This window comes from Bubalus kerabau, chromosome 2 (genome assembly GCF_029407905.1).
Source record: "Bubalus kerabau isolate K-KA32 ecotype Philippines breed swamp buffalo chromosome 2, PCC_UOA_SB_1v2, whole genome shotgun sequence".
Lineage (NCBI taxonomy): Eukaryota > Metazoa > Chordata > Mammalia > Artiodactyla > Bovidae > Bubalus > Bubalus kerabau.
Genome location: NC_073625.1, coordinates 93,106,767 through 93,132,172, shown reverse-complemented (window position 1 = coordinate 93,132,172; position 25,406 = coordinate 93,106,767). Strand labels below are relative to the sequence as shown.

The 25,406-nt window shown below is 36.9% G+C and overlaps 1 long non-coding RNA gene across 1 annotated transcript in view; it reads right to left on the bottom strand.

Moving 5' to 3' along the window:
- Positions 1-6,489: 6,489 nt before the first annotated feature.
- LOC129643475 (uncharacterized) overlaps positions 6,490-25,406 on the bottom strand; it is a 68,472-nt gene continuing 49,555 nt past the window's right edge. The window contains exons 2-3 of the long non-coding RNA XR_008710320.1: positions 10,147-10,362; positions 6,490-6,531 (exon numbers count right to left, since the gene is read on the bottom strand). This is a non-coding gene — a long non-coding RNA (uncharacterized LOC129643475). The remainder of the gene's footprint in view (positions 6,532-10,146; positions 10,363-25,406) is intronic.

Genomic DNA, 25,406 nt, shown 5'->3' with positions numbered 1-25,406 from the left:
GAGATGAGTGCTATTGTGTGGTAGTTTGAGCAGTCCTTGACACTGCCTTTCTTCAGCATTGGAATGAAAATTGACCTTTTCTAGTCCTGTTGCCACTGCTAGGTTTCCAAATGCAGGCATACTGAGTGCAGCACTTTCACAGCATCATCTTTTAGAATTTGAAATACCTCAACTGGAATTCCATCACCTCCACTAGCTTTGTTCATAGTGATTCTTCCTAAGGCCCACTTGACTTCACATTCCAGGATGTCTGGGTCTAGGTGAATGATTACACCTTCGTGATTATCTGGGTTCAAACCATGACTCAACTGGGGATAATGAGATCAAGCCTCAGAATATAACTGGAAAAAAATATGTAGTTTTCATCAGGTGGACTGCAGGTCTGGACTGATAGTGGCCAACATTTTCATCCTTTGGTAAAATGAAGCCAATGCAAAGGTAAGCAGAGTATAAACATGGAGGAAGGGAAAGTCCTGATAACCTCATAGGATGCAGATGAGCTTTTATTTAGAGTTACTCATGGAGCTTCACTGCACATAGTGACTGCAGCCATGAAATTAAAAGACGCTTGCTCCTTGGAAGAAAATCTATGACAACCTATACAGCATATTAAAAAGCAGAGATTAGTTGTTTGTCAGTTGCTTCATTTGCTATTATTTTCTCCCACTCTGAAAGCTGTCAAACAACTAATCTCAAAAATATACAAGCAACTCCTACAGCTCAATTCCAGAAAAATAAATGACCCAATCAAAAAATGGGCTAAAGAACTAAATAGACATTTCTCCAAAGAAGACATACAGATGGCTAATAAACACATGAAAAGATGCCCAACATCACTCATTATCAGAGAAATGCAAATCAAAACCACTATGAGGTACCATTTCACGCCAGTCAGAATGGCTGCGATCCAAAAGTCTACAAGCAATAAACTCTGGAGAGGGTGTAGAGAAAAGGGAACCCTCTTACACTGTTGGTGGGAATGCAAACTAGTACAGCTGCTATGGAGAACAGTGTGGAGATTCCTTAAAAAACTGGAAACAGAACTGCCTTATGATCCAGCAATGTCCCACTGATGGGCATACACCAAGGAAACCAGAATTGAAAGAGACATGTGTACCCCAGTGTTCATCGCAGCACTGTTTATAATAGCCAGGACATGGAAGCAACCTAGATGTCCATCAGCAGATGAATGGATAAGAAAGCTATGGTACATATACACAATGGAGTATTACTCAGCCATTAAAAAGAATACATTTGAATCAGTTCTAATGAGGTGGATGAAACTGAAGCCTATTATACAGAGTGAAGTAAGCCAGAAAGAAAAACACCAATACAGTATACTAATGCATATATATGGAATTTAGAAAGATGATAACAATAACCCTGTATATGAGTCAGCAAAAGAGACACTGATGCATAGAACAGTCTTTTGAACAGTCTTGTAGGAGAGGGAGAGGGTGGGATGATGTGGGAGAGTGGCATTGAAACATGTATAATATCATATATGAAACGAGTTGCCAGTCCAGGTTCGATGCACGATACTGGATGCTTGGGGCTGGTGCACTGGGACGACCCAGAGGGATGGTATGGGGATGGAGGAGGGAGGAGGGTTCAGGATGGGGAACACGTGTATACCTGTGGCGGATTCATGTTGATATATGGCAAAACCAATACAATATTGTAAAGTTAAATAATAAAATTAAAAAAAAAACAGAATTTAAAAAAAAAGCAGAGACATTACTTTGCCAACAAATGTCCATATATTCAAAGTTATGGTTTTTCTAGTAGTCATGTATGGATGTAAGAGTTGGACCATAAAGAAGGTTGAGTGCAGAAGAATTGATACTTTTGAACTGTGGTGTTGGATAAGACTTTTGAGAGTCCCTTGGATAGCATGGAGATCAAAACCGTCAAACCTAAAGGAAATCAGTCCTGAATATTCATTGGAAGGACTGAAGCTGAAGTTCCAACAGTTTGGCCACCTGAGTCAAAATGCCAACCCATTTGAAAAGACCCTGAGGCTGGGAAAGACTGAAGGCAGGAGGAGAAGGGGATGACAGAGGATAAGATAGTTAGATGTCCTCACCGACTCATTGGATGTGAGTTTAAGCTAGCTCTGGGAGATGGTAAAGGACAGGGAAGCCTGGCAATCTGCAGACCTTGGGGTTGCAAAGTGTCAGACATGACTCAACAACTGAACAACAACATTGGAGTTCAGGAAACCAATAAAACGCATGCTTTGTTTAATGAAAATGTTTAATATCACGGAGCAATAATACAAGATGTGTTTTCATATTTTAGTTTTATTCTTTCATATTCTTATATAAATGGATTATAAGTTTAAATATTTTAAAATAATAGCAATAGATATTTTAATGGAAAAAAGTTATGCAAGACAAGAACTGAGAGAGATGAAGATAAATCCTGTGGGTCTAAAATACAGGCATGAGGAATCAAAAAGCACATTTCTGAAAAGTTAGACTAGGAACAAATAATGAGGATAGCTGATGATAATGCTGAATTTTGTCTAAGTCCCATGGTCTTGGAAAAGAGTAAGAGTTAAAAAAATTCTTCCACCTTTACTGTTCCAGAAAATGTCTTATTGCAAAGTAACACACTTCTCAATATGGCTTAGATCTGACTCACAGATGCTCCTCTCATCTACCTATAACAAGACAAAACACAGACCCTTCAAATTCCCATTCTTTGCCTCATAAATAACTAGCTGACTATTTATTCCCACTGATAATTCAGAACAAAATGTTTGTTAATCAAATATTGATTAAATTTTCATCCTCCACAAGAATATACAGCAGAAAAAAGACAGTCTCTTCAGCAAGTGGTGTTGGAAAAGTTGGTGAGCTTGCATATAAATCAGTGAAGTTAGAACAAACCTTCACACCAGACACAAAGATAAACTCAAAATGGCTTAAAGAGTAAAATAGAAGACATGACACCACAAAACTTTCAGAAGAGCACATAGGCAAAACAATCTCTGACATAAATCATACCAATGTTTTCTTAAGTCAGTCTCCCAAGGTAATAAAAGTAAAAGCAAAAATAAACAAATGGGAACTAATCAAACTTACAAGATTTGTACAGCAAATGAAACCTTAAACAAACCAAAAGACAACCCATGGACTGGAAAAAAATATTTGCAAATTATGTGATTAACAAGGGCTGAATTTCCAAAATATACAAACATCTCATGCAACTCAATAACAAAAACAAACAACCCAGTCAAAAATGGGCAGAAGACCTAAATAGATATTTCTTCAAAGAAAACATACAGATGGCCAACAGGCACATGAAAAGATGTTCAGTGTCACTAATTATTAGAGAAATCCAAATCAAAACTACAATGTGGTACCATCTCACACTGTTAGAATGGCCATCATTTAAAAATCTACAGGGTTTTCCCCGTTGGTCCAGTGGGTAAGACTTTGGATTCCAGTACAAGGGTTAAGAGTTTGATCACTGGTCCAGGAGCTGAGATCCCATATGCCTTGCAGTCAAAAAGCCAAAACATCAAATAGAAGCAATGTTATAACAAACTGAATGAAGGCTTTAAAAATGGTCCACATAAAAAAAAATCTTAAACAAAAAATCTATAAATAATAAATGCTGGAGAGTCTGTAGAGAAAAATAACCCTCCTACACTGTTGTGCATGCATGCATGGACTGTGGCCTGCCAGAGTCCTCTGTACATGGGATTTTACAGGCAAAAATACTGGAGTGGGTTGCTATTCCCTTCTCCAGGGGAATCTTCCTGACCGAGGGATCAAACCAGGGTCAGTCTCCTGAATTTCAGGCAGATTCTTAACCATCTGAGCCACCAGGGAAGCCCTCTATACTGTTGGTGGGAATGTGAATTGGTGCAGCCATTATGGAGAACAGTATGGAGGTTCCTTAAAAAACTAAAAATAGGGACTTCCCTGGTGGTCCAGTGGTCAAGAGTCCTTGTGTCCACTGCACAGGGTGTGGGTTCAATTCCTGGTTGGAGAAGTAATATCTTTCATGCCACACAGTTCAGTCAAAGAAAACCTAAAAATAGAGTGGCTATATGATCCAGCAATCTCATTCCTGGGCATATATCCAGATAAAACTATAATTCTATGGTTTTATAGAATAAAACTATAATAAAAGATACATGCACCCATATGTTCATAGTAGCACTATTCACAATACCCAAGACATAGCAGCAACTTAAATGCCCATCAACAGATGAATGGATAAAGATATTGTACACACACACACACAAATGAAAAGCAAAACGATGTTTGCTGGGAGCCAGCGTGAGGAACTCCGCCCATGGCAAAGGTCATGAGGAAGGAGGCTTGGCATACGCAAAGGCGGGATCGAGCCTCAGGAGTCCCCCTGGAAATTTTCAAGCATCTACCCCCAAAACCAGAGTCTGCCTACTTTACTGCTTTGTGCTCTCACCTACACCTCTGACTATACGGGGGGCTGTCCCCCACTACCTCTCTCTGAAAAAGAGTTAACTTACAGCTCCAGTTAATAAAGTTCCTGGGCGTGACAAGAGTGTTTCAACCTACAAACTCCTTTGGAAGTCCTCTAGCCTGCCTGAACAGGTTCTTCCGGCCACATGTGATTGTTCAGAGCCTCCCAACAGTGAGAGGCATGAAATGTTCTAAACTGTCTAAACACAGATTCCTTTGAGCAGTTAAAAGATTGATTAGAAATTGATTGGTGAAGGGTTTTTCACTTTTTGGGCCAACGTTTGCTGCTAAGTTTCCATATCCTTTACCTACTGTGTCCCTGGGAGTGTATTGATTAATATAATTGGTGTATAGGAATGTAAGTAATAGGTTTAATGTTTGTAACCTTGGACCCTTGAGTTAACTCTTTTCTTGTTATAGCCCACCACACCTTTGCCCTATAGGAATGCAACTTTATCTAATGCTTTTGGAGCGTGGTGCCTGACTTTAGAATAATCACCTTTAAAGAAAAATAAGTTTTCTGAAGAAAGGGTCATAAAATGTTAACAGGCCTCCTGGCCAGAAGATGATGTAAATCACCTAAACTTTTGCATATGATAAGTTTGCAGGAAGAAAGCCTGGCTTACTGCATGACTCTACCCCTTCCCCCATTATCCTCTATGCACAACTTAAGGTATAAAAACTACTTTGGAAAATAAAGTGTGGGCCTTGCTCACCGAAGCTTGGTCTCCCCATGTCGTTCTTTCTCTCACCTTCTGGCTGAATTCCCATCTGGAGCACAGAGGCTCATCAAGCCTATTAATTATGCCTGGGCTTCTAAGATCTGACCGGGGAGGCCTTAGTGTCCCCTCTCCTTTGGGAGAACGGGAGGATGCCTGCGGCCTACGTAGGTGACGCAAATTCCTTGTCTTGGAATTTTATTGGTTTTCCACGTAAACCAAATTATTCAACCTCTTTTCTTCACTGAATTTCTTCACTGAGCTATCCCTATTTAACTACTCTTTATATCTTTAATTCTATCATATCCTGTTTGCCGAAGCCATCTCCCCTTCGATTTCCCTGGATCCACCGGGGCTGGACCCCGGCAGATGTTGTATGTGTATACAATGGAATGCTACTCAGCCATTCAGTTCAGCTCAGTCACTCAGTCATGTCTGACTCTTTGCAACTCCATGGACTGCAGCATACCAGGCTTCTCTGTCCATCACCAATTCCCAGAACTCAGACAAATTCATGTCTGTGGAGTTGGTGATGCCTTCCAAACCATCTCATCCTCTGTAAGCCCCTAATCCTCCTTCCTTCTATGTTTCCCAGTATCAGGGTCTTTTCCAATGGAGTCAGTTTTTCACATCAGGTGGCCGAACCATTGGTGCTTCAGCTTTAGCATCAGTCCTTCCAATGAATATTCAGGGTTGATTTCCTTTAAGATTGACTGGTTTGATCTCCTTGCTGTCCAAAGGACTCTCAAGAGTCTTCAATACCACAATTCAAAAGCATGAATTTTTTGGTGCTCAGCTTTCTTTATGGTCCAGCTATCACATCCATACCTGACTACTGGAAAAACCATAGCTTTGACTAGATGGACCTTTGTTGGCAAAGTGATGTCTTTGCTTTTTAATATGCTGTCTAGGTTTGTCAAAGCATTCCTTCTAAGAAACAAGGATCTTCTAATTTCAAGGCTGCAGTCACTGTCTGCAGTGATTTTAGAGCCCAAGAAAAGAAAATCTGCCGCTCTTTCTACTTTTTCCTCTTCTACTTGCTATGAAGTGATGGGACCAGAGGCCTTGATCTTAGTTTTTCAAATATTGAGTTTTAATCCAGCTTTTTCACTGTCTTCTTTTACCCTTGTCAAAAAGCTCTTTAGTTCTTCTTTGCTTTCTGCCATTGGAGTGGTGTCATCTGCATGTCTGAGGTTAATGATTCTCTTTAATTAACAATAATCTTTTGATTTTCAGATTACCTGCCTTTTGTTGCAAATCTTCTATATAAACTGGATCTTCCCCCTTACCTCCTTGGAGCAGTTCTCTCAGGGTTACTTGAGATGCTGTCTCCCAAGCTTGAAGTCCTAAAACTTCCCACAAAATAAAACATAACTCTTAACTTTTAGGTTGTGAGTATTTTTAAGTCAACATATATAAAACTGAATCAATTTTCTGTGCAGCAAAAATTAACAAAACACTGTAAATAAACTATACTTCAATAAAACAATGTTTTAAAATAAATAAATCTTCATCCTCCAGTCACTGGCTTTTGATCTACCGTCACCTGAGCTATCACAGGACTCTTCCTTAATAGCTCCTTCTGAGAATATGCTAACTTCAGGGTAAAAACATTCTCTAATCTCCTGTCTTTGCACAGCAACTCTCCCTCACCCCATTTCACCAGTCTTGTTCTTTCTAGCATTGTTTACTCCTTCCTCCAAAAACAAAGCCTTTTCTGACTAAATCTGACTAATCTTTGAGATGTTTGCAGAGCTTAGAGTCCAAACATTCTCCCTGTTGCAATATTCTACCTTCCCTACTGCAGTATTCCCTTTCCTCCTTCTAGCAATAAAATCTCTCCTTATCTAAGTCTGGTTTTGTTTTTATTTGAAACTGATCATGTTCTCTAGAGAGAACCTAAAAATAAAATCAGAAAGAAGACAGAATCCCTCAGCACAATAGGAAAGAAGACAGAATCTCTCATCCAGATTGATGTGTAGGGGAGGGCAGAAAGCTTGCAAAATTATTGAGATTTCAAACTGATATCAGAAAAGGCATCCTGATTACCTACACAGAACAGAAGTCTCCTTGGGTCCCTTGATACCAAGTAAGACCAGAGATAATGACTCAGTACAAGACAGGAAAAGAGAGGTTAGGTTGATGGTCAAAGGAAACGCAGAGATGTGGACAGGCCTGTAGTCTACAAATGAGTGAGTGCAGGTAACACCTGAAAGAGACTGTACTGTATGTTAAAGCAACACCATCACAAAAGGCAAAGTCCAAACTGTCAACTCTGGTTAATCAAAATAACTGTCAATCCTCTCCTAGGCAAACTTCACAACAGCAGCCTTAATGAGAGCTTCAACGTGTGCAGGAAGTCACAATGAAGCTGTTGCAGGAGTCATAAGGAACAACATCTTTTGGCTGCAATCCTTATGATCTTACTTCTTAGTAAGGCATAGAAAACTAAGCTTTTCCTACTGGTCATTGACTGTTGTTAAGGCAACTCTGCAGACTCTGATCTTTTGTCCCGAAGCACCAATTCAAGAAAGGAGGAAGCAGGGGCCAAATTTTAATGACTTGCATTTGTAACAAACCAAGTAAAATCATGATTATCATGATCATTATCATCCTTATCATTAGGAACAATTGAACAGAACCTTTGTTTTCAGATCTGGTGATTAGCCTGAAGCAGTAATTCTCAACTAGAAGATAAGAAGAGATGCTATTACTGATAGGCTGCACAATTAGGGTGGATGGCTGTCATAATATACCTAATAATTCACAACAAAATATATCCATTTCAGATCCTCATGTCCTTTATGCTATCTTATTATAATGATAAATGTAAAAAATATGTTCATTGCAGGTTATTTACATTTTAAAATTTTTACTTTGAAAGTTTAGAAATAATCAATTTGGGGTTGGCTTTAAAAACTGTAATGCATACATAAAATACAGTGTTAATATATTGAATCTTTTACTCTCAAGTAAATATATTGATATGGAAGGATAGTTGCTATATATTCTTGAGAACACAAAATCCAGTTATGGAACCAGAAGAGATGTACATGGGACAGATACTGAACTATTATTTGTGATTCCTTCTAGGAAGCAGAATTATGGGGTAAAAAGGGGTAATAATACGACTTTTCAGCTTTTGCTTGATATAGTTCTGTTTTCATTTCTATAATAAATGTTTTGTTATAATTTAAAATCATAAATTTTGATTTTAAAATGTCTGTTGTTTTTCAGTCACCCAGTGGTGTCTGACTCTGAGACCTCATGGACTGCAGCATGCCAGGCCTCCCTATCCCTCATCATCTCCCAAAGTTTGCCCAAGTTCACGTCCATTACAAGAGTGATGCCATCCAGCCATCTCATCCTCTAACACACTCTTCTCCTTCTGCCTTCAATATTTCCAAGCACCAGGGACTTTTCCAATGAGTCGGCTGTTCGGATAAAAGTACTGGAGCTTCAGCTTCAGCATCATTCTTTCCAATGAGTATTCAGGGTTGATTTCCCCTAAGATTGACTGGTTTTATCTCCTTGCTGTCCAGGGGACTTTCAGGACTCTACAGCACCACAGTTTGAAGTCATCAACTCTTTGGCCCTCTGCCTTCTTTACAGTCTAGCTCTCACAACCATACGTGATCACTGGGAAGACCATAGCCTTGACTATATGGACCTTTGTCAGCAGAGTAATGTCTCTGTTTTCCAACACACTGTTTAGGTTTATCATAGCCAGATGCCATGATCTTAGTTTTTTTTAATAAAAATCTCTAGGAATAGACAAATATTTTTCTCTGAAAAAGCAGCCAGCTTGTTTTCAACATGGCAACATCTGTATAAAGTGAATGATGGGTGGCATAAAATATATGAAGCATTGCTTTACAAACCTTAGAACAGTCACACCAACAAAATAGTGAGGACACAAAAATTTGGGGAAACCAGCAGTAATATAATTTTAAAACATCCTTTGAACTATGCCTCAGTCTATGAAGACAAAGCCACTAGCAGTCATTATTGGGAAGAAAACTATATCAGAATATTCTGCTTAGAAATGCATTGTTTTTATTTTCTTTAATCTCCTTTTGTTATTTGTTACACCTCTCCTCATGCCCATGCTGCATTATCCCCTGAGACCTCACTTACAAAACACAGTTTCAAAGATAAAATTATGGAGAATTTTAAGAGGGCAATAGCATAAGTTTTTACCAAGTGTGGGCCCCATATGATTATCTTGATACATGCAGGAAAAGTTTTGACAAAATCCAACATTTATTTATAATTAAAACTCTCAAAAAAATGGGTATAAAGGGATTGATTATACCTTAACAGAATAAAGGCCACATATGACAAACAATAGCTAACATCATACTCAATGTTGAAAAGGTAAAAGCATTTCCTCTAAGATCAGGAACAAGACAAAGATGCCCACAGTTTCAGCTTTTATTCAACATAGTTCTAGAAGTCTTAGCTATAACAATCAGACAAAAAAAAGAAAAAAGAAATATAAGGAATCCAAATTGGAAAGAAAGAAGTAAAAATTGTCACTGCAGACGTCATAATACTATACAAAGAGAATCCTAAAGATAGAACCAAAAAAACTACTAGAACTCATCAATTAATTCAGTAAAATTACAGGATACAAAATTAATATACAGAAGTTTGTTGAGTTTCTATATTCTAACAATGAACTATAGAAAGAGAAATTAAGAAAATAATCCCATTCACAACCACATCAAAAATAATAAAATACCTGAGAATAAATCTAAGAAACAGCTATACTTAGAAAACTATAAGGCACCCATGAAAAAACTAAAGAGAACACAGATAGAAAGACTCATGTGCTAATGAATTGGAAGAATATTGTTAAAATGACAATACTAGCCAAGCCAATCTACAGATTCAATGCAATCCTCATCAAAATACCAATGGTAGAACTATAACAAATAATAATAAATAAGGAAACACAAAAGAACCTGAATAGCGAAGTCGCTCAGTTGTGTCCAACTCTTTGCAACCCCATGGGCTGTAGCCTACCAGGCTCCTCCATCCATGGGATTTTCCAGGCAAGAGTACTGGAGTGAGTTGCCATTTCCTTCTCCAGGGGATCTTCCTTATCCTGGGATTGAACCCAGGTCTCCCACATTGCAGGCAGATGCTTTACTTTCTGAGCCACCAGGGAAGCCCCAAACCTGAATAAGCAAAACAATATTAAGAAAGAAGAACAAAATCAGAGGAATCATGCTCCCTGATTTTAAACTATTCTGCAGAGTTACAGTAATCAAAACAATATAGTACTGGCACAAAAACAGATACACAGATCAATGGAACAGAACAGAGAGCCCAGAAATGAACCCACACCTACAGGGTTCATGACAAAGGAGGTAAGCATTTACAATGGGAAAAAGACACTTTCTTTAATAAATGGGTTGGGGAAACTAGACAGCTACATGAAAAATAATAAAATTGGGCCAATTTCTCATACCATATATAAGAAAATCTTAAAATGGATTAAAGACTTGAATGTAATATCTGAAACCAGAGGAAGTACACTCTTTGATATAGGTCTTAGCAATATTTTTTTTGGATTTGTCTTCCCTAGACAAGGGAACCAGAAGCAAAAATAGATAAATGGGACTACATCAAACTAAAAAGCTTTTGCACAAACCAAGAAAACTATCAGCAATACAAGAAAGGCTGCTAAATGAATGGGAGAAGATATTTGCAAATGATATGCCTGACCAAGGGTATATCAATATTCAAAATATACAAAGAACGCTTACAACTCAAAATCAAACAAATAACCCAATTACAAAATAGAGGACCTGAATATGTTTCCAAGAAATCGTACAGATGACCAATAGGCATATGAAAAGATGCTTAATATCACCAATCATCTGGGAAATGCAAATCACAACTATGAGATATCACCTCACCCCTGTCAGAGTGGCTATATCAAACAGATAAGAAAAAACCAGTGTAGGCAAGGATGTGTGGAAAGGGAACCATTGTGAACTGTAAGTGGTAATGTAATGGCACAGCCATTATGGAAAACAGCATGCTGCTGCTGCTGCTAAGTCGCTTCAATCGTGCCGACTCGGTGCGATCCCATAGACGGCAGCCCACCAGGCTCCCCTGTCCCTGGAGTTCTCCAGGCAAGAACACTGGAGTGGGTTGCCATTTCCTTCTCCAATGCATGAAAGTGAAAAGTGAAAGTGAAGTCGCTCAGTCGTGTCCGACCCTCAGCGACCCCATGGACTGCAGCCTTCCAGGCTCCTCCACCCATGGGATTTTCCAGGCAAGAGTACTGGAGTGGGGTGCCATTGCCTTCTCCGAAAACAGCATGAAGATTTCTCAAAAAAATTAAAAACAGAACTAACATATGATCCAGCAATTTTACCCCTGGGTATTTATCTGAAGAAAACTTACAGTGTGACATGACTGAGTGACTGAACTGAAATGAACTGAAAACAGTAATTGGAAAAGATACATGCGTCCCTGTGTTCATTACAGAATTATTTACAATAACCAAGATACAGCACTCAAGCATTATTTACAATAGCAAACCTCAGAACTTATCAATAGACGAATAGGTAAAGAAGATGTGGCATATATATGAACAGAATATTACTCATCCATAAAAATGAAATTTTGCCATTTTCAGTTATAGATGGGCCTAGAGGGTTTCTGTTAAAGGAAATATGAGAAAAACAATGCATGAATTCATTTATTTGTGGAATCTATTTTTTTTTAATGAACAAATATAACCAAACAGAAGCAGAGTTATAGATACAGAGTGCAAACAGGTGGTTGCCAGAGGGGAAGGAGTGGTAGAAGGAAATAGAAGAAGGAGATTAAGAGGTACAAACTTTCAGTTACAAAATAAATTTGTCACAGGTACAAAATGTATCATGGGGAATATATCAATAATTATGAAATGTCTTTGTATAGTGACAGAAGACAACTAGACTTATGGTGATAACTTTAAAATGTATAGAAATATTAAATCACTATTTTGTGCACCAGGAACTAACATAGTGCTATGGATCAATTATACTTCAAAAACAAACAAGCAAGCTCATAGTAAAAGAGATCAGATTTGTAAATACTGGAGAGGGTCATAGAATTAGTTGAAGGTAGTTAAAAAATACAAACTTCCAGTTATAAATACTAGGGATTTAATGTACAACATGGTAAAGATCATTAACATGACATACACTAAAAATGAAAGTTGTTAAGTTCTTTTAAGTAGAATTCTCACAATGAATTTTTTCTATTTATTTAGTGTTGTATCTATGTGAAATGATGGATGTTCACTAAACCTATTGTAGTAATCATTTTATGATGTGTGTAAGTCAAATTATTATTCTCTGTACATTGAACATATAGTGCTATATTTCAATTATGTCTCAATAAAACTGGAGAAGAAAGAACAGGCCCTGGGTTTCAGCTGGAGAAATACAAGAAGTTGCAACATTGCCATGTAGCAGGGTTTATGGGAAAAGTAGAAGTTTACAGGTTAGGTATATATGAAACATGAATGGAAAACATGTTGGGCTGTCCCACTGCATAAAGAATGATCTGAATACAGTCATAATGGGCTGGAAGTTTACTGTATACTTATTTATTTAGCTGTTTGGTAATGCTTTTTAGTTTGCTTTTCAATAAACCATATCACTGATAATGAATTAAAATGCATGAATACATGTTTCTTTTAAAAAATAAGCACTAAAGTTCTGTTTTTCCAGAAAATTGATGGTACTCATACAATCGGTAATGTGATTGTCAGTGTTTACCATCGACATTTGTGACTCATACCACTGACTCCTTAAAAACCAGATGTCAGAATCTGCAGAAGTATCAATACCCACTTCAAAAGTTAATAGCTATTTTAAGAAAAATCACTCAAAGACAATAATTTAACATGTACAGCTTACTATTCCATTAAGTACAGCTTTGCATTAAGATCAAAAGATTATGCTTATAAATTAATTTCACTTATTTGTATAAACATGTGAAATGACAGCTGCTACTGAGCTGGCTCCCTGAACTGTAAAACTTTATAAATAGTTCAATGATGTCAGTTATATATATGAGTGTTATCCATATGCCACAAGCAGAAAATCAGTTAGTTCCAATCATGGTTTAATAATTTCATCCCAATTATTGAATCAAAGAAACATTTGACCTCATTTTGAATCAATTCTATTAAAGTAAAATTTAAATATGATAACAATCACCCTTTTTAATTGTATTGGTAATGAATTCTGACAAATATTCACACTTAGGTAACCATAATGCTCATAATGAAAATATAAAACATCATCATCATCCCAAACCATTTGCTATTAATCTTAGAAGTCAACTTCCTAGCCCCAGGAAAGCACTGATCTGTTGACTCTAGTTTTTTTGTTTGTTTGTTTTTTAGTTTTTTCTATTCTAAAATTTAATATCAATAGAATTATACAGTATATACTCATTTGTGTCTAAATTCTTTTACCCAGCATGACTTTTTTGAGATTCATTTATACTGTTGCAAGTATCATTACTTTGTTCTTTTTATCATTGAATGTCATTCAATTGTGTAACTACATTATGATTTGTGTAGACATTTACTTGTTGACATTTGAGTGATTTTGGTTTGAGGTCATTATGATTTAAGCTGTCATGATTACCATCATGCAAATCATTAGCTGGACATACGTTATATTTTCTCTTGGTTAAACACCTAGGAATGGGATTTGGGGGCCATATGTTAAGTGTGTGCTTCATTTTACAAGAAATCTGACAAAATAATTTCCAAAATAATACGTTCTTATACACCTACAAGTAATAAATGTAGTTTCCAATTGTTCTACATCTTTACCAACATATTAAAAAAAAAAACCCTTATTATTTCAGGAAGTGCATAGTTATAGCTTTTTCCATGATCCAGCAGATGTTGGAAATTTGATCTCTGGTTCCTCTGCCTTTTCTAAAACCAGCTTGAACATCAGGAAGTTCACGGTTCACATATTGCTGAAGCCTGGCTTGCAGAATTTTGAGCATTACTTTACTAGCGTGTAAGATGAGTGCAATTGTGTGGTAGTTTGAGCATTCTTTGGCATTGCCTTTCTTTGGAATTGGAATGAAAACTGACCTTTTCCAGTCCTGTGGCCACTGCTGAGTTTTCCAAATTTGCTGGCATATTGAGTGCAGCACCTTCACAGCATCATCTTTCAGGATTTGGAATAGTTCAACTGGAATTCCATCACCTCCACTAGCTTTGTTCGTAGTGATGCTTTCTAAGGCCCACTTGACTTAACATTCCAGGATGTCTGGCTCTAGGTCAGTGATCACACCATCATGATTATCTGAGTCGTGAAGATCTTTTTTGTACAGTTCTTCTGTGTATTTTTGCCATCTCTTCTTAATATCTTCTGCTTCTGTTAAGTCCATACCATTTCTGTCCTTTATCGAGCTCATCTTTGCATGAAATGTTCCTTAGGTATCTCTGATTTTCTTGAAGAGATCTCTAGTCTTTCCCATTCTGTTGTTTTCCTCTATTTCTTTGCATTGATCGCTGAAGAAGGCTTTCTTATCTCTTCTTGCTATTCTTTGGAACTCTGCATTCAGATGTTTATATCTTTCCTTTTCTCCTTTGACTGCGTGGATCACAATAAACTGTGGAAAATTCTGAAAGAAGATGGGAATACCAGACCACCCGATCTGCCCCTTGAGAAATTTGTATGCAGGTCAGGAAGCAACAGTTAGAACTGGACATGGAACAACAGACTGGTTCCTAATAGGAAAAGGAGTATGTCAAGGCTGTATATTGTCACCCCGTTTATTTAACTTATATGCAGAGTACATCATGAGAAACGCTGGACTGGAAGAAACACAAACTGGAATCAAGATTGCCGGGAGAAATATCAATAACCTCAGATATGCAGATGACACCATCCTTACGGCAGAAAGTGAAGAGGAACTAAAAAGCTACTTGATGAAGGTGAAAGTGGAGAGTGAAAAAGTTGGCTTAATGCTCAACACCCAGAAAACGAAGATCATGGCATCTGGTCCCATCACTTCATGGCAAATAGATAGGGAAACAGTGGAAAGAGTGTCAGACTTTATTTTTCTGGGCTCCAAAATCACTGCAGATGATGAGTGCAGCCATGAAATTAAATGACGCTTACTCCTTGGAAGGAAAGTTATGACCAACCTAGATAGCATATTCAAAAGCAGAGACATTACTTTGCCAATAAAGTTTCATCTAGTCAAGGCTATGGTGTTTCCTGTGGTCATGTATGGATGTGAGAGTTGGACTGTGAAGAAGGCTGAGCGCCGAAGAATTGATGCTTTTGAACTGTGGTGTTGGAGAAGACTCTTGAGAGTCCTTGGACTGCAAGGAGATCCAACCAGTCCATTCTGAAGGAGATCAGCCCTGGGATTCTTTGGAAGGAATGATGCTAAAGCTGAAACTCCAGTACTTTGGCCACCTCATGTGAAGAGTTGACTCATTGGAAAAGACTCTGATGCTGGGAGGGATTGGGGGCAGGAGGAGAAGGGAACGACAGAGGATGAGATGGCTGGATGGCATCACTGACTCGATGGACGTGAGTCTGAGTGAACTCTGGGAGTTGGTGATGGACAGGGAGGCCTGGTGTGCTGCAATTCATGGGGTCGCAAAGAGTCAGACACGACTGAGCAACTGATCTGATCTCATCTGATCTGATAGTTATAGCTATACCTCATGGACAGAGAAGCTTGGCAGGCTATAGGGCTGCAAAAAGTCAGACACAGCTGAAGTGACTCAGCATGCACACACGCACACTGTTAGCTAAATAAATCTACTAATATGGAATACAAAAAAAATTCATAATTATTTTAATTTTTCCCATTATTGTTATTTTTATTCAGTGACAGTTTTCCATACAGGCAGATTTAATGTTGTTTTTATGTCTACTGTAAATACTGAAATATTTGTAAGTGACATGCCTAATTTGATACAACACTTGAATCATGAGAATTATTGATTGAAAAATATTGGCTGGTGGGAATATACCTAGGAGAGGAATTTCTGGGAAATATATTAACTCTACAATTAACATTTTAAGTAATGGCCAAACTGTTTCCCAAAGTGGCTACACAATTTGACAATACGTCCCTCAATAAATGAGGGTTTCAGTTTCTCCCCATCTTAGACAACATTTGCTTCTGTATGTTTTTGACTTTAACAACCCTACTGGGGACAACAGAGGATGAGATGTTTGGATGGCATCAACAACTTAATGGACATGAGTTTGAGCAAGCTCTGGGAGATGGTGAAGAACAGGGAAGCCTGGAGTGCTGCAGTCCACCAGGTCACAAAGAGTCAGACATGACTGAGTGACTGAACAACAACAACTCTGTATGAAGTGATATCTCATTATGGTTTTGATTTGAATTTCCTAAGTACTTTGGACTGCAAGGAGATCCAACCAGTCCATTCTAAAGGAGATCAGTCTTGGGTGTTCATTGGAAGGACTGATGCTAAAGCTGAAACTCCAATACTCTGGCCACCTCACACGAAAAGTTGACTCATTGGAAAAGACTCTGATGCTGGGAGGGATTGGGGGCAGGAGAAGAAGGGGACGACAGAGGATGAGATGGCTGGATGGTATCACTGACTCAATGGACATGAGTTTGAGTGAACTCCAGGAGTTGGTAATGGACAGGGAGGCCTGGCGTGCTGTGATTCATGGGGTCGCAAAGAGTTGGACACGACTGAGAGACTGAACTGAGCTCAACTGAAGGAAACAAATTCATTATATACCATAAATTAATTAAAGTATGTGTCTACACTGAAACTTATACATGTCTGTTTATACAAGCATCATATACAATACCAACAAGTGGGAACAACCCAATGTCTATCAACTGATAAATATTACTAAATAAATAAAATATGATATATCCATACAATGGAATATAACTTTCTTTGCATTTACTTAATCTTTTCAAATTTTTTGAACAAAGTTTTGTTGTTTTCAGTATATAAATTTTACATTCCCTTTGTTAAATTAATTCATAAGTATTTTATTCTTTTTGAAAACTTGTAAATGGATTTATTTCCTTAATTTCATTTTTGGTTTGTTCACTGCCATTGTATTGAAGCACAATTGATTTTTATATTGTTCTTGTATTTTTAATCTTGATGCACATTTTTATTATTTATAATAGTTTCTTAGTGTATAGTACAGTTTTTAAGCAAAGTTGCGAAAAGAATTTGCCCCAAGCAGGAAGCACTATTAAAAAGAAATACATATATAATGTAAGTGAAAAGCACCATAGGCATTTGCTCATTCAGATACTTTCCAGATAGTTAAGATAAATAGTATCTCTAAGAATCTTTAAAAACAAAAACAAGAAATCAAAGCAATGCATATAAATGATTTTGGCATAGATTTAAAAAATACTAATTTTGATACAGATGTCAGCTGTCATTGCATGTCTTTAATTAAGAGTGCCTTTCTGAAAAGCTTTTTTTGCTTCAAGTTCCAACACAGAATGAGAAGTCATTCTTTTTCACTGACATCCATTAAAGATATAATTTGATAGTGCTTCATAGACATCAACAAGCTGGCTTCTGATATAAATTAATCACTTTTTATAGATATGGGAAATTGAACAAGATTTGAGTTTTTATAAGCTGATTTACATTTTAGTGCACTACAAGCCATTATTTAGAAAAATTATATGCTGAATCCTTATATAGATGGAAAAATTATTATGAAAATTTGATAACCATTCTCCATTTTATCCATGTTGCAAATTAAGATTTTCATAAATGGTATTTTACCTAATGCAAGGTATAACCTTAGTTTATATGGTCTACTGACATTTTAGTCACTAAAAATTCTAGCACTTTCTACAGATATTTGTTTGACATGTTTTTTTTTTTCCACATGGACATAGATTTTTTTGATCCTTTATATATATTTTCAATACATGTATTAAAATGGTCAAAAATAGAAGCAGTAAATGGATGATATAAGGAGGGAGATGCAACTCATTGACATTTTTCTAAAAACAACAGCTAGATGACAATAGATATGCTACCTGGTGAAGTAGTGAGCCCCCTATCATTGGAAATATCCAAGCGACATATTAAAAACATACATCACACCTATCATCAAGGAGACTTCAGTACTGTATGGAGAACTTAAATGTATTACATCTAAGAAAATATATATTAAGACTGAATAAATTTTAGTTAGGTTTGGTTTTCTGTCATTTAAAGTGTTTTATTCAATCATCTACAAAATAAAACTACAAGTCTGCATTATATATTTACACATGCATAAAAATGTACACATACCTTCTGTACATTCTTGCACCTTCTAATGGGGTGCAATTGATTGGTGTATTTGTAGGTGGGGGCAGTGTTGAACAATATATATAAAAAGTTATACATACATACATAGATATTTTTTCTCATACTTTTATCCATGGTGGTTCATGATACTACTTACAAAAGAAAGACATTACTGTGAGCCCAATAATTTGTTTTAATTTAAAATCATTATCTTGTTTTCAAAGGAATAAGGAGAAAAAATGGTTTTCTTCATAAAGATAGAAACTTCTGAAAATTAGTTTTTAAAATAGAAATACTAGTATACCTTAAAGCACTACATTAAAAGGATTACAGACAATGAAAGAAATTCACTCACATGAAAACTCAATAGTTCCTGATCACAAATACCCAAAATAGAAACCAATTTTTTCAAAAACAAGAGATGCTAGCTGTTGAGAAGTCTGGTTTAAGTACCACTAATGTACACAATATTGTGAAAGAAATATGAATCTGGTCTGGCGTTACATCCTCTGAACTTTGCTGATTGTATTATATGGAAAGCTGCATCTGTTTCTCTCTTAAAACTGAAAGTGGTGTCTTTAAGAGAACGCTCATGGAATCTGTAGGACTCCTGAGGCAGAGCTGTTAAGCACAAACCTCAATGCATGTGTTGTTTGCTTAAAGCTGTGTGCACCAAGCACACACGGCTAATGTTCATCAATACTATTTCCAAAGCATGGAAATTGAGACTTCATTTAATGCTAACAGCAACAACATTTCAAAGCAAGGCATTACTGAAGATAAATGGACACTTTGGTCTGAAATATTGAGCTTTCACAAAAGCATTTCTTCCTGAAGCTGAAGGTTGCTTATCTGTTTATCTTGAAGAAAAAGAAGTTTAATCTTCATAATATTCTTTAAAATGAAATTAATACATGAAATAAAATGAGAAGTTTATGAGGGATTTTGTGGGAGCCAGAGGTTTATTCAGTTTTAAAAATAAATCTAGAGCTGTACTATCCAACATAGTAGCCACTAGCCACATATGGCTATTTAAATTAAATTCTTAGTTCCTCAGTCATACAAGCCATATTTAAGTGCTCTGTACCACATGTGGCAAAGTGATCATGTCAGACAGCACAAATAAAGAACACTTCCAATAACAGGACATCTTCTGTTAGACAGTGCCATTTTAGAGAACAGAAATCAATTGCTTGTTACACAGACTTTAGCTTTGAAAACAATACAAGGATAAAAGTTGAAAACATTATCAAATACATTCTTATAAAACTCTGCTATTTAAGGAAGGGAGAAATATTTGACATCAACTCTCTAAATTTGTTTATTAGATTTACTTGATTCTACCTAAAACTGTAGAATAGACAATAGGAAACACAAGATAAAAGGGCATTGCATTGCACAGACAACAATCAGCAAAAATACTCCCATAAAGAGTGAGACATTCTGAGTAGTTACAAGTACACAGAAGAGTACAGGTTAGGAATTACCAAGGAATTCTAGGAATAAAACAAAGACTTAGACCATAGGTTGCAAAATCCGGCCTATCAATACATGTTATTTGACAAGTAAATGTTTTAAAAACAATTTTAATGTATCTTTAGGAAGACATGAATTCTCCAAACAGCCATATACATGATGCTGAGAGATGCTACAGTTTGAGAACCACTGAACTAAAAAATGATGCAATCATTTTTAAGATGATCTTAGACTCATCATTTTGTATATAAACTCCTAGAATTTTCTCCAAATCTGTATACACTCTTAAAAATATATCAAACTATACTGTCTCCGGAGAAGGCAATGGCACCCCACTCCAGTACTCTTGCCTGGAAAATCCCATGGACGGAGGAGCCTGGTGGGCTGCAGTCCATGGGGTCGCTAAGAGTCGGACACGACTGAAGCGACTTAGCAGCAGCAGCAGCATACTGTCTCCAGCACCCTCTATAGTAAACCACCTCTATAGTTACACACATTTGTTACCTAGCTGGCCCTCAAAGCCACAGATTTTCAATATCTAATTTATAAAGCTGTAGCACTTTTAGATAGAGAGGATGTTAGAGTTTAAAGGATCTTAGAAACATAAGTTCCAGTCTTCTCACTTTACTAGTGAGCCACAGATAAATGATTGGCTCAACACTAAATATTAAATTAGTAGCAGAATAGCAGGAAAATCAGACTTACTTACTGTTGATATTGCTTTTCCATTGAAACACTCTCTCTTTTCTTTAAATTTCTCCCCAACATATGTAAGCCTCAAGAAAGCAGGGTTTTTTAGGTCCTGTGAAATGATGTATCCCTAAAACCTAAAACACTAAGAAGAATTTAATAACCAGTCATTAATTTTTATTAAGTTAATGAGAGATGCTTAGTCAGAACTGGTATGGGAAGTAAGAGGATTAATATTAATTGACTTCGGTTACTTGGCAGCTATTTTATTCATGTGATTGCATTTAATCCTTCCAAAAGTAATGCAGAAAAAAATTAGTTCCCCCATTTTATAGATGAGGAAACTAAAACTAGTAGGTGACAATAAGCAGTTTACCTGATTGTAAAATCTCCTATTGTCTTTGCTACAATGGTGTATAGGTGCAGCACAAAAGAACTTTGTAGAGTCAGGAGTAAAATTCTTTGTATTAACAGACATAATTTCTAGACAAGCAAAAACATAAGAGTACTTATAAGTCTTAGATATTGTGCTAAGATTTTTCTAATCTATTTGTGAGTTACTAGTTACCACTTCCCAGATGAGAAAATGAGGCACAGAGAATTTCAAAACTGGCTTAAAGATACTTAACTAGGAAGTGACAGACTCAATTACAAACCCAGGGAAACTGGCTCCAGAGTCCATGCTCAAAACTATTGCACTAAACTATCACACTAAACTATCACATAGATCAAGACAGTGGGCTTTCAGAGTGTGGCTTTCTGACAAGCAGGAACATCACTGAGGAACTTGTTAGAACCACAAATTTGGGGGCCCTATCCCAGATCCACTGAATCAGAATCTATGAAAGTGACACTGAGCATGCTGTGTTTTAAGAGCCCTCCATGTGATGCTGAGGGATGCTACAGTTTGATAACCACTAAACTAAAAAATGATGCAATCATTTCTAAGATGATCTTAGACTCATCCTTTTGTATATACACTCTAGAACTGAACTGATTTTCTATGTCTGTATATACTCTTTTAAAAATATATCAAATTGTAGTGTTATGTTATTTATTTGTTCTCTAATCAATATGTCGTGAGAATTTTCATATATCGATAATTTTTTGAGAACATAACTTTTAGTGGCAGCTTAGTATTTGCTATGGGCTGAATGTATCTCCCCTACAAAACTCATAGGTTTGAAGACCTAATCCTCATTTGAAGGTGCTGCTTAGGACCCATGGCAGACTGTCTCTCCCAATAATTGCTAGACATTTAAGCATTTAATTTTTTTTTCACTTTTAAATAATGCTACAGTAAACAATTTTGTACTTCAAATATATTTCTCAGTATTTACTTACGATAAATCCTTAAAAAAAGATTGCATGATAAGTAGTTTTGTTTAGGCTTTTTAACCTTTGATAAATATTTCACTTATGAGATTATATGAAAAAGCTAATTTTCCAGAAATTCTTACTAACAATAGATAACCATTTGTATTCTTAAAATTTGGAATTTTCCTTAAAAATCACATTAATTTTCATTAACATCTATCTGATTATTGCTAAAGTAAACTTTTAATAAATATATTGGAATTTGTATTTCTTTTATGAATTAACTGTAAATGTATTTGTCTTTTATTCTCTTGGGATTAAATATTTTCTTATTGAATTATAAGACATTTATATATTTGCAATAATCCCCATAGGCTTGGTAAAACTAAATATATACAAATAAAGATATAGAGATAGATATCTATATATAAAACCTATTTATTAGGTTTTATATAATTTACAATTATTTTAATATTAATCTGTGGAAATAATTAATAATTTTCCAGTTACTGCTAAATAGACCAAGCCACTATAAATTATCTTATCAGCATCTCTTTAACTTACGATTAGAACCACACACTTTGGAAACATCACCATCCCAATCAAACAAAGCATTTTGTCCACTATTGGGGGCTGGGAGTTCTTAGTAAATTCAGCAGGAGTTCAGTAGGAGGACTGAGGGAGAGATCCAATAATTTTTTTTTATTTTAAAGTCGCCTGGGTCCTTCTTGTTAATGATATAGTGCTGATGGTTCTTGATCCTCTCTAACCAGTAGTCAGTCCTACTTTAATATAAGCCCATGGTCTCTAAAACAGAATTTGGCCTAGCTATCAAAATCTTATTTTCATTCACATGTATCAATTTATTTTCTATTATAAAACTATAAATTTGTTTTAGTTACAGTGTCTGTTGTTTCTGCTTCTTCCACTCTGACATTACCCTGCTAACTGCAGAAGAACCATACATAACAGAGTTATGTAGAATAGGGAAGGTTATGGAAAGTGAAATCTAAAGGAATGTGTCTGGGGAGTGTAATCTCCTCGGTTCTGTCTCGTCTCAACAAAAATTTGAAGTGACGCACATTAGAGCCCTCGGCATGTCATAGCTCTCGGACAGACCGTGTTATAGCTCTCGGGTCCTAGACAGACTGTGTTATAGCTCTCAGGCCTCGAACAGACCATGTTATAGCTCTTAGATCAGTGTTACAGCTCAATTTTATTTAGAAAATAACAGGAAAATACATCCTTGAGGCGTGAGGGCATGCCAGCCAAAGACACAAAGAAAAGAGAGGGCGAGCACAGGAGAAAGAGAGACCCCCGGCCCTTTGGCTCCTCTTTTTATATGTTTTTCCCTTCCCCTGGGCCTGCCCCTATGTATATCAAGCTAGCCAGGAGTGCTGTTTGTTCTACCTGTTTGTCCTCACTCCTGTCCTCGGACCTTTCTTTGTTCTATTTTCACAGGCTTTCCCCTTCCTTGTCTTTTAGTCACCACCATTCTGGACTCCTGTTTCCTATTCTAACTACCTAAGAAATGTTTCGGAGGTTCCTTGTTTTTTCAAGTCTGCCCCTCTTCCCAGTTCTGTTCTGCTATCTAGATTCTGGAACCCATCAATCGTCTTTCCACTTCTTTCTTCAGGCTTTCATTAGCCTAGGTCAAGCACAATCTACCCAAAACTTCAGTCACCAAAATACAAATAAATGAAATAAGTGGTTTCAGGCAAGAAATTGTGATGTTTCACTGGACTCCGCTATTGTTTCGTCTCCATGGCCATAATGATAACAGGTTCTAAATAGTCTCCTCAGCCTTCTTCACGATGAACTTTTTAGTTCCTGAAAACTAGCTTTTACAATCCAGAATGATGGGATTGGAAGGGAGGTGGGAGAGGGGTTCAGGACGGGGAGACACATGTACACCCAAGGCTGATTCATGTCAATATATGGCAAAAACCACCACAATATTGTAAAGTAATTAGCCTCCAATTAAAATATATAAATTAATTTTTAAAAGAAAATTTGATAACATATAGGATGCAATAATAGCAATATTGATAATCTTTTGGCCTTCATGCAAATATTGATAATCTTTTGGCCTTCGTGCAAGATCAAAGATCTCTTGAGAATATATTGACCTTCACATTATTTTCAGTTCAGTCAGTTCAGTTCAGTGGCTCAGTCGTGTCCGATTCTTTGTAACCTCATGGACTGCAGCACACCAGGCCTCCCTGTCAATAGCCAACTCCCGGAGTTTACTCAAACTCATGTCCATTGAGTCGGTGACGCCATCCAGCCATCTCATCCTCTGTCATCCCCTTCTCCTCCTGTCCTCAACCCTCCCAGCATCAGAGTCTTTTCCAATGAGTCAGTTCTTTACATCAGGTGGCCAAGTATTAGAGTGTCAGCTTCAGTATCAGTCCTTCCAATGAACATTCAGGACTGATCTCCTTTAGGATGGACTGGTTGGATCCCCTTGCAGTCCAAGGGACTCTCAAGAGTCTTCTTCAACACCACAGTTCAAAAGTATCAAGTCTTCACCCCTCAGCTTTCTTTATAGTCCAACTCTCACATCCATATGTGACTATTGGAAAAACCATAGCTTTGACTAGATGGACATTTGTTGGCAAAGTAATGCCTCTGCTTTTTAATATGCTGTCTAGGTTGGTCATAACTTTTCTTCCAAGGAGCAAGTGTCTTTTAATTTCATGGCTGCAGTCACCATCTGCAGTGATTTTGGAGCCCCCAAAAATAAAGCCTGTCACTGTTTCCCCATCTACTTGCCATAAAGTGATGGGACCAGATGCCATGATCTTAGTTTTCTGAATGTTGAGTTTAAGCCAACTTTTTCACTCTCCTCTTTCACTTTCATCAAGAGGCTCTTCAGTTCTTGCTTTCTTCCATAAGAGTGGTGTCATCTGCATATCTGCGGTTAGTGATATTTCTCCCAGCAATCTTGATTTCAGCTTGTGCTTCATCCAGCCCAGTGTTTTTCATGATGTACTCTGCATATAAGTTAAATAAGCAGGGTGACTGCTTAAGTATACAGCCTTGTTAAATATACAGCCTTGACATACTCCTTTTCTTATTTGGAACAAATCTGTTGTTCCATGTCCAGTTCTCACTGTTGCTTCCTGATCTGCATACAGGTTTCTCAAGAGACAGGTCAGGTGGTCTTGTATTCCCATTTCTTCAAGAATTTTCCAGAGTTTGTTGTGGTCGACACAATCAAACACTTTGGCATAGTTAATAAAGCAGAAGTAAATGTTTTTCTGGAACTCTCTTGCTTTTTCGATGATCCAATGGATGCTGGCAATTTGATCTCTGGTTCCTCTCTCTTTTCTAAATCCAGCTTAAACATTTAGAAGTTCACAGTTCATGTACTGTTGAAGCCTGGCTTGGAGAATTTTGAGCATTATTTTATTA